Source organism: Chenopodium album, chromosome 15, assembly GCF_948465745.1.
Source record: "Chenopodium album chromosome 15, dcCheAlbu1.1, whole genome shotgun sequence".
Lineage (NCBI taxonomy): Eukaryota > Viridiplantae > Streptophyta > Magnoliopsida > Caryophyllales > Amaranthaceae > Chenopodium > Chenopodium album.
Genome location: NC_137848.1, coordinates 32,709,932 through 32,720,553, shown reverse-complemented (window position 1 = coordinate 32,720,553; position 10,622 = coordinate 32,709,932). Strand labels below are relative to the sequence as shown.

Below are 10,622 nucleotides of genomic sequence, written 5' to 3'. Positions count from 1 at the left end.
TATTAATTTTGTTTTACACTTTGGGAGAGAACAAGCCTCTCAAATGCTTCTATAGCTCATACACTAAGTTATTCAAGGCTCATCCAAGCAGATTATCTAGCTGCTCATCTGCTTTAGGCACATTATTCGTTTCCTGCTTCTTTAACAAGTGCAGACAGAACATACAATCAATACAAGTATTTGACAGCAAAAGTGAGAATCTAATCCCAAAACTGACCTAAGTCTTTCTTTGCTTGCTCAGCTTTTCCTTGTTCTTGCAGCTTCAATTTAGGGGGGGGTTGTGTATATGTTTTCTAGAAATACTGCCTTAGTATGCCAAACTGATATTATTAAACTTTAGTAGTTTGTACAACATAATCCCATAGCTGAGGTGAGAGGCAAGTATTAATTGAAATTTTAAATAAAAATATTTGATTCAAAATTCTTTGCTCGTATCGTATTGCTATTCTAATTTCTTCGTATCATGTGTACTTTTTATTTCTTAGCGTTTATTGGCAATTTGGGAGCCATTAGGCAAAGAAGAGTGCAAGAGGAAATAGCACAACGCAGCGGAGATGGTTAGCTATTTTTTTACTCCTACACATGTAAACCAAAAGAAGAGAAAGTACCTCTGTCTTACAGCAACAGTAGAAAATTCCAGAATTTTGCGTGTAGCCAGACAAAACCTTCTGTTCAGCAAGAAGCAACAGCTTAGGAAACATAAAATCATTTCAAAATAATAGGCCCAATTTGAACATAAAAATAAAAAAAAATAAAAAAAAAATAAAAAAAAACATGCATTGAATCTATTGATATGCAACATATAAATAATCTTGTTAGTGTGGTCGCTATAAATACTTCTAGATAACCATCTTTGCATAAATTTTACTAACACAGATATAGAATATTTCATGGTGAAAACTAAGAGTAAATCATAAATGACCCATTACACTGAAGCAAAGGGACTAATGGAGAATATCTATATATTAAAATATTATAAGCTCCATCCACATCAACTGACCTCTCCACGAACATAGTATCCCAGTTCTGTACCATCAGGCAAAAAATCATCCTGGAATACCAACTTATGCAGCCGCAAGTCCCTAAGGGAAAAAAAAAATAGAAACAAATAACACAGGCAACAACATATCAATCTTTTGACAACACGGGAGTCAAAATCGATAAACAATGTAATCAAACATATTTTTTTTACTCCAGATTTCACCAAATTACTTCCAGAAATGAATCATATTATCTTACAACACTAAGAAATTGCAAAAGGTCAGATTATCATTATATTAGTCCTAAGAAGCAAATTTGTAGCAAAAATTGAATGTTTAGAATCTTAATTGCCTGGCATAAATGGTCAATAAGTCCTTCACCTTGATTTTTCTGCACATACACATCCATGACATGAAAGACTGGTAAATCAGAAGTATATTCAGAAGGCAAAATCGGCGAGGGTTTGGATTGTTTCGAAAAGAATCTCATGCCTCGCACTGCTAACTTGAATATGACCGAAACTTCAAACTTTCAGATACATCAAACTGTTAGTCCTCTATAATATAATATCAAAACATGTTCCAAAATTACAATAGGTGATATTCCTTGGCCTACAAACATATTCTTGATCAACAACCAAAATAGCAAAACGCCAAATTATAATGCACCCTTTTGGGACAATGGGACATATTCCGCATTTCCAGTTTAGGAAATGTTTAGCTAGTTCTCTAAAGATACATTATAATCCATTTAAAGATAAACCAAGACTGGAAATATAAGGATATCTACCTGTATTATAGTGACACTCTCAGAAGTATCATTGTCAATTATTCCCTGCAATGAAACCAAAAGCCAAATCAAGTGAGAATATCATAAACAATTGTAGGTTAAGTATGAAAGACGAAACCCAAAATATAATGGTTTTTATACAAAAGATTCCCAGGAAGACAGCATAAGGCCAACAAATCTATAATTCTTCTTAAATAATGAAAACATGCTCTATTTCAATCAAAGTAGTTGGATGAGCACACGGTTTATTTAGTCAGCATATACTAAAGTCCTCATGGTTCAGGTAATACTTGTTGCAAAATCTTAACAGCCGCAATATAGTTCATTATTTCGAGATTAGCCATGATTTGACAAAATAAGCTACTACACCAATTACTTACTTCAAGTAGTTGAATATTAGAACAAAATTAGAGATGGATGGGATCACTTACCACCCAATTCTTAACTACTGCTGGTTTGCTGAGGCTTTAACCATTAAGAATTCTTTTAAACATATTTTTTGTCATGTATAATCCACAGAAACAAACCTCTGCATTTGCTACAGCAGCCCTGAAACAACAAACCAGGAAAGATTATCCGGGAAAACAAACAGAAAGACCTGGCCTGAGCATTGGGGGCTTCGGAGTTGGGAATGCTACTTTACCTAGCAATCTGACATAGGGATAGCAGATGCATGTCACTGCCACTGGAATCACCAATCCATGGCCCCAGTACCAAAGTTCCTACTGCTCAAGAAGTACTCAAAACAATTCTGGTGCTACGGACCGAAGTGATAAGAACAGAATATAGAGTAACACACAATCACCTCCAAGCACCCAAGAGTCCCTAGACATATTCTGGCAGCTAACTATGCTCTTTCATTCTGTCAAATATGATAACTCATCAGCTGAGATGTAATAATACTTACATTAGTTACATATAATACTTACATGTATGAAATTAGCAAGTCCAAGGTTCATAATATCAACCATATATCCAGATTTATAAGCATGAATATACCCCCTACAGAAATAATCATAATTAACCTTTCAGTCTCTCACAAGGTTTGACTGCACATTAATATTTTATCCAACTCAAACAAAGACCATCGACTACACAATGAATAAATGAAATTTTATAAATAGAATAAGTTATGAAAAAGCAAATTCCAACACCCTATTTCCCTAAGAACAGAGCAACTTACCTGTATAATTGTTAAAAAAAAATGAATTCCTAAATGGAAGTTTACATCTTAACTATCATTGCTGAGGGGGGCTCCAGTTGAAAACATCCAAGTTTCCTTTTACCAGGCTAAACAAGTTCTACAAAAGCTACAGTTTATACTATAACTTCCACAGCTCCATACATTGAAAAATTAATCCGAATGAAATCCCAAACCCAATAGATAGAAACCAAGAAAGAAGAGATCCCAACATAACAAAACGAACCACACAATTTATCAAAACATGATCATATTGTCAAACCAGATCAAACAGGCCATTGAAATTCATACCTTTGCAAAGACATCACATAAGTACTTAGCAGCGCTCTGCATCCTCAATAGCTGCTACCGGAATGTCACCTATAACCCCCATTTTGATTAATACCTAGTTCATAAAATTCAATATTAATCACTGTTAAAATTTTTAAAAATCAACTCCAATCAAAAAATTCGAAATTAAGTATCCCCTAACAAATCAATCTTTCACCTTACAGTTCAAACCTCATATAAAAAATGGTAGCACTATTAAATCAACTTCAAAGTAGATTACAACAAAAATCAAAGCTTAACAAATATTCAACTAAAAATTGCAATCACAATATCAGATCCCAAGAAATCACACTATTAGAAAAAACACAAGTAAAAAATAACAAAACCCCATTAAAATACACCAAGCAAATCTTTAGCAATTGAATAGACTCAACGATCCACTATGCCTATATTATTTGACTCGATAAATTACAATGTAATAAAACATATTTTTTTACTTTAGATTTCACCAAATTACTTTCAGAAATGAATCATATTATCTTACAACAGATTATCATTATATTAATCCTAAGAAGCAAATTTGTAGCAAAAATTGAATGTCTAGAATCTTGCCTGGCATAAATGGTTAATAAGTCCTTCACCTTGAATTTTCTGCACATACACATCCATGACATGAAAGACTGGTAAATCAGAAGTATAACCAGAAGGCATCATAAACCCTGAAAATTGATTGCTAATTAAATAAGCTAGGTATTTACTCAGCATCCATGAAACATCCATCTTCGCCTGAAACATAAGCTCAAGTCAATATGAAACTAAAATCGGTGAGGGTTTGGATTGTTTCGAAAAAAATCTCATGCCTCGCACTGCTAACCTGAATATGACCGAAACCTTAAACTTTCAGATACATCAAACTGTTAGTCCTCTATAATATAATATCAAAACATGTTTCAAAATAATATAAAAATTAAAAATAAAAAATAAAAAATAAAAAAAAACAGAACAAACATACCTGAGTATCTTCACCTCAAACTCGAATCCACCAAACCTGGGTTCATCTTCCTCCTTGCAAAAATTAAATTTTTAACATCTAAAACACCCATATAATGTAAAATAGTGAAATTAATGATCAAATAAAGTCAATATCTTGAAAACTTATAAGACTAATACCTTAATTTTGGTGGGGTTGAATCAAAGATCCAAAGTAATCTCCTCTTTCTGGAAAAATACTGAAGAACATAAGGAGTGACCCGAATAGCAACAACCCATGCTCCGAACATCAATCCGTGGGATCGAAGCTGCGGCAGAGCTTCTTCCTTGCTTGGTTTCTTCTGAAACATTCCTCCAAACACCTTTGCTTTAGGAAACCATTTGAAATCAAATTGAATAAAAAAACTACATGAATAGCCCAGAAATAAATAAAACAACCTTCATATAAAAGGTAAAATCTAATCGAGGAGATGAACATCAAAGTATCGAACCAATTAGAACAAGAAAGATAAATGAACCTTAGAAACCGCGTCACCAAAACTGATGAAATTGAAACACTGAGAAGAAGCGAATCCCATGCCATAGTTTTTCAAGGATGATCGGTGATTTTGAGCTCATCACCACCATTGTTGAAGGGGGACATATTTTCTCTCTCTAGGTTTCTTTTCAAGCTAAGAATTCTGAGCTTTTTTTTTGAGATGAGAAGGAGGAAAGAGAAGGAAGTTTGTGAGGAAGAAGGTGCAGAAGTCGGTGAGAGAGTAAGGGGCAAGTAAAGGGGTAAAATTGGCAATGCATTAATTTTAGGGGCAAGGCTGTAATAGCACCACAAAGTACTATTCACCAGCTACAGTAAATTATTTTGCATGTTTTATAATGGTTATAGATTAACAAGTGTATTTAAATTTTTAAATTTTGGTGAAGGGGCTAATTGGATTTTGGGGATGATTTATGTGTGTTTTTTTTTTCCCTAATAAATTTGTTACGCTTTACTTAAAAGAGTAGCAAAAAAAAACACACACAGTCACACATAAATGTATAAATGCATAATTGTGATACATGGAAAATGTGTTTAAGATGTAATTGGCGGGGAAAGGGAAAAATTGGGAAAACGAGAGGGAAAAATAAAACGGTGTAGTAAATTTTGTAACGATTAATTGCTCACTTGCATTCATGTCAATGGTGACTTGGCAACTTCACTTTACCAAATTATTTACAATCTTAGAGAGAGAAAGAAGCAAACTAGACTAGCGACTCCATTGTTACATGTTCTAAAAAAAGTTTCACCATTTTCTCAAATTCATTACAAGTTACATGAGCAACTTTAGGAGGTAAAAGCAATAATCTAACTTTTCTACCATCTCTAGTAGTTACAATATAATATACACATTAGATCTACCTTTATGCTTCGAATTATGATCAAATTGCCACGGACATCCAAGCAACAAATGACACGCATCTATTGGTAGTATATCGCACCACCTCTCGTCTTCAAAGCCGCCGATGGAATAGGTCAACAAAGCTTGCTTCTTCACTCTAATTCCCGTGCCATCATTCAACCAATTCAACTTGGTAAGGCTCATCATGATCTCTAGTAGTAAGTTTCAACTTACTTACGATTTCGGAAGAGATAACATCGATTTGTGAAACTCCATCAACAATCACATTACAAGTCTTCTCACCTATCTTGCATCTAGTATGGAACAAGTTGTTTCGTTGCCTTTCATCGATTTCAGGTTCACTAAACAAAATCTTTCGAGCCACCATCATATTCATTTCACTCTCCGATGGTATATCCTCATCATACTTATGAACAAACTCTTCATTTTCCTCTTATGTAACAAAATTATAGAATTTTCCTTCTTTGTCAAATATTGCACATTGTGAGGCAGTCAACACATTCAGACTTAGAACTAGCAGAGGAAGACTTATTTTTAAAGGAACCACCTATTTTATTTTGAAATGTACTCCCCTTTGAGTAAGTAGGAGTAAATTTCATAGGAGTTTTGAAAGAAGAGGTTTTAGGCTTCTCTTCTTTTAGTTGAGTTTCGTAACGAAAAGCCTTTTTGCAAACATCACTAAAGGTGTTGTTGTTTTGGGGTTTTTTGTGTCCCTTGGGAGAGTTACAACTCACAGACGGGATCCAAGCCGCCTGTACCTGCAAAACAACCGAACTCTGGATGTTCGGAGGTCCACCTCCGAAGGTTAAGTTAGTACGGGTTCAGAGTAAAAAACGTGCGGAAAGTAAATATCTTCTCGGATTCTGAGATCAGGTGTTTTCTCTGTCTTCGAGAATAGTAAAATGATGTAATGATGTAATGATTGTAAGGTCCCCCAATAAATGAGGTATTTATAGGATCCTAGAAATGTATGCCCTGTGCTAAGGTTTGATGACCTAGGATTTAGGGCTGCGCCGCTTTGCGGCTACCTTGGGAATTGGGCCTAGAAGGCCGCCAATTCCTGAGGGCATATCTGCTTGACACGTGTCGGCCCCTGAGAGGTCCATTTAGGGACCTTCTCAGGTGACACGTGTCTCACTCTCAATGGGCCATGTGGCGGGGTAAAAATACCTAAATCATTTGCCTCTCACAGGGGTGAGGTGGCATGTCACGTGACGCTTGTGACAGGTGTCAGCTAAGCACTGGTCCGGCTTAATACTGTTTACCATGGGTAAAACTTAGGATTTTTACCCTAAATATGTAACACCCCCGATTTACTAGCTAATAATAAACAATAAATAAAAGAAAAATAAACAACCTTTAAATAAAATTGCGGAAGCATACACCTAAATCGGAGGTATTACCGCCACACTCGACAACTTGTCAAGTGTTAAGGCTTACAAAATCCCAATAATTACAACCCAATAAACTAGGTGAGCTATTTATACAACTTTATAAACTCATTATAGCATACTAATCGATCACTTGAGCTCCTTTAGCTACGATCACTTGATCAACCTGCTAAAACAGTCTTGTCTGCTCACCATTAAGGACAAATTCCAAAATAGATCGTCGCAGGGCCACCATAAGAAAAAGACATGGCCGCAAACACAAGTAGCACAACAAAATAACACACACGTCAGCAAAAGCTGAGTAATCACCACATATCAGAATACAAAGAATAATTGAATAATCTTTATTACTAGCTCAATTAAATAATGTAGTTCGAAACTACATTACACATTGTACTCTGAAAAATAACCTTTATCAACTCAACCTCGAATAATAATTCGAACCTTTACTCAATCATCTCATATAACCCATAAGTGTGCCATGCTCATTGTTCTATACCTAGCCTTGGACATGGGTAATTCGAATAAAACCAACAAGTATAAAAACTTGAATACTCCCAATAACTAGAAAACACCTTGAACCAGACCACATACGGGCCAATTCCCACTGTAGGGGACCATAGAAAAATATAAATAAAGATTGTACCTCATTCTTAACTCATGATCATTATCTCATTACCAACATGCCAAGGACTAAGGTCTATAACGCCGAGCCTCAAACCAAGAGCAAAATAATAATTTCTCAACCTTTTGATCTCATACTTGATCAAATAATCATTCACAACTAATAATGTATATCTCAACAATGGCACAGATTCCCAAATAACATAACAATTCGATCAATAAATATCTCAACTCTTAGGGTAATAATACTAGCACCCAAAATAATCAAATCTCAACCCACAAATAATACTCTGCATTAACAACCCTAAAACCTCGATAAAACAATACTCCAAATAGAGACAACATTAAAACCCTATAAATAACACAATCAATCAATTCGACAATTAAATCACATAATACCACATACTAATCATATACATATAAATCATGATCATATATAATTCACAAATTATAAAATTTAAACATAACAATACAAAGTACAATAATTAATACTAACAATTTGTAACCAAACAAATCACAAAATTAATTGAGATCGTGTGATTACCTTCCGAAAACATAATACTCATAAGTATTATCATGCAAGTGCACGCATAGTTGGCTGGTTGCTATATATTAACGCACAACTACTGCTTTTTATTTGTTTGCAAAGAAGAAAGATTATGGCAAGCGAAAAAAAAACATATCATAGTTGACTTTGCTTCCATAACTAAGAAAACAATCATAGAATTTGAAGTCTTGATCGAAAGAATCAAGAAAGAAAAAGAAAACAAGACGGAAGCCCTGTAAACATAAATAAATAAGTCAGCTATGAAAATATTACGTATAATAGGTTAAAATTATGAATTGAATCCGACGTAAAATAGGGTTTTAAAACTTTCCGAACTCTATATTAAATAAAAATATGAGATTAGGAAAGTTATATAATAAATAAAAAAATAACTATTTTTTTAAAATATATAATATAAAATTTAAAAAATAGTTCACCCTTTCTATAAATAAAGGTTGACCCCTCATTTGTGTTCACACGTTTGCGTGAATCTTAGAGAGAGAATCTTTGAATATTTGACTTTGAGAACTTTTGTCCCCATTTGTGAAAGCATCCGATGCTCGGCACCTAGTCCGTCTGTAAGCAAACATCCTAGATCTTCCAAGCGGCTCTCGTACCTTCACTCGTAAGGTAACCGTCTGTTTTTCTTTTATTTTATTTTTGTTTTCTTTTTGAAAAAATGGTCCCAAACGCTTGCAGCACGGCCTAGGTTAGCGATCAGCCGATCACCAGGGATGGTTGAATCTAGAACTAGGAGTGCCGAATGCTCATTCTTGGCCTCCCTTTTTGAACGAGGAGTCAGGGGATGAAATGCAAAGAACGGTCTCTGAGTCGATTGATCTGGCTTCGGATGAGGAGAAGGGGAAGGACACTGTTGGCCCTAGCCACCAGGCCCCCGGCTCAGACTCGGAGTCCGAGAGCTCCGATGACGACTCTGAGTCGTCCAATTCTAATAGCGCCTCCATAGATTCGGAGGAGACACACTCTAAGTTGGATGCCGCAAGGGAGTCCCTGTCAATTGACAGGGGAGAAGGCTGGGCCGAGCCATCTGCTTCGCGCCGACTGAAGTTTGCTACCTACTATTAGCATGTTCCCCAAGGCAGACGGACGACAATGAAAGATAAACTTGTGTAGTTTATCTCTGACCATGTCATGGGACATGGCTTTCTTCTCAGCGTCCCGGACGCTATTGATACGGTAGTGTGGCCAGAAGGGTCCAGCTACCATGACGAATGTTTTGGCTACTATGAGGCAGCCATTCAAGCAGGTCTCAGATTCCCTCTCCATCCGGCCGTGGAGAGGATTTTAGATGGATACCAGCTGGGTGTCTGGCAACTTGCCCTAAACTCTTGGGTAAATATCTTGGGGTATGTTGCCGCTTGCGAGATGCTTGAGGTAGAGCCAAGCTTTGAGGCGTTCGCCCATATGCACTACCTCAGCCGGACCCCAAAATCAAGCGGGTCCGGATGGTTCACCCTAACCAGCCACAAGGGCTTTATGATGACCGTCGGGAAAGAATCCAAATAGAAGGACTGGAGGAGGAAGTTTTACATAATCTCTTCCCCCGACCGTCTGAAAAATAAAAGATATAATAGGTGGAACAGGAACGCTCCCCTCCTAGCTGGTAAGGAGGCTTTGCCGCCTATCCCCAAGAAGGCGAAGGAACAAATATTAGATCGAGGCCTTTTCACTGTGGCCGTTCGAACCAATGAGAGAACGGGAGAGAAGTAGGTCACCCCCCAAAGCTATATTCCCCGTCATGAGTGGCTATCAGACGGGTTATATTTGGCCGCTTGTGGTCTTAGCACTGATAGGCCGAGAGGTAGCGGGCCGATTATTTATTTATTTCTTGTTGAGTCTTGATTTTTATTTGTTGGTTTTTAACACTTGTTTCTTGGTGCAGACAAAGCTATGGAAAAGCTCTCGACCACAAAGAAGCCGGTTGCTGTCTTAGCAGCGCACTACCGTTCATCCGTTTTGGGCAAATGGAGAATGAGGAGTCTGAAAAGGGTAGAACTCCTAAGGTAAAAGATTTTACAACTTTGAATTGAATAGAAGTGCTTAACGCCGCCTGCTTTTTAACATGCTTGTTTGGAGCAGGGCGGCTCGTCCAAAGCTTCCCCTTCTACCTAGCCGGACCCCAAGCTTCAGAAGAAGGCTAGAAAACACATTGCTCACAAGCCTGGGAAGAAGGCTGGAGACGGATCCCACCCTACAACTGGTAAGACCCACACAAGGCTGAATGCCCAAAGGGTATCGAAGAGTGGCAAGCCACTCCACACTTCTGTCGCCATAGTAGGGGGTGGGAGCAAAGCTCCCCTTGAGCAGGAGACGGAAGGTATAACTGCTTTCGACCCTTTACCCTATCCTTGTAGGGTAAATTTCAATAAACAGTCGTCCAACTCCTCGGAAGACACTCGATCATTCGGCCG

At 36.9% G+C, this 10,622-nt stretch overlaps 1 long non-coding RNA gene across 3 annotated transcripts; it reads right to left on the bottom strand.

The window, feature by feature from the left end:
* Positions 1 to 2,603: 2,603 nt before the first annotated feature.
* On the bottom strand, positions 2,604 to 4,592 carry LOC145582148 (uncharacterized). Of its 3 annotated transcripts, none has more exons than XR_014099792.1 (4): positions 4,412 to 4,592; positions 4,254 to 4,306; positions 3,263 to 3,356; positions 2,604 to 2,656 (listed from the first exon to the last, which is right to left on the bottom strand). It is a non-coding gene; the product is annotated as an uncharacterized LOC145582148 (long non-coding RNA). The 3 variants fall into 3 exon arrangements; XR_014099791.1 differs by having other exon boundaries at positions 2,604 to 2,632; XR_014099790.1 differs by having other exon boundaries at positions 2,610 to 2,772.
* Positions 4,593 to 10,622: the final 6,030 nt, after the last annotated feature.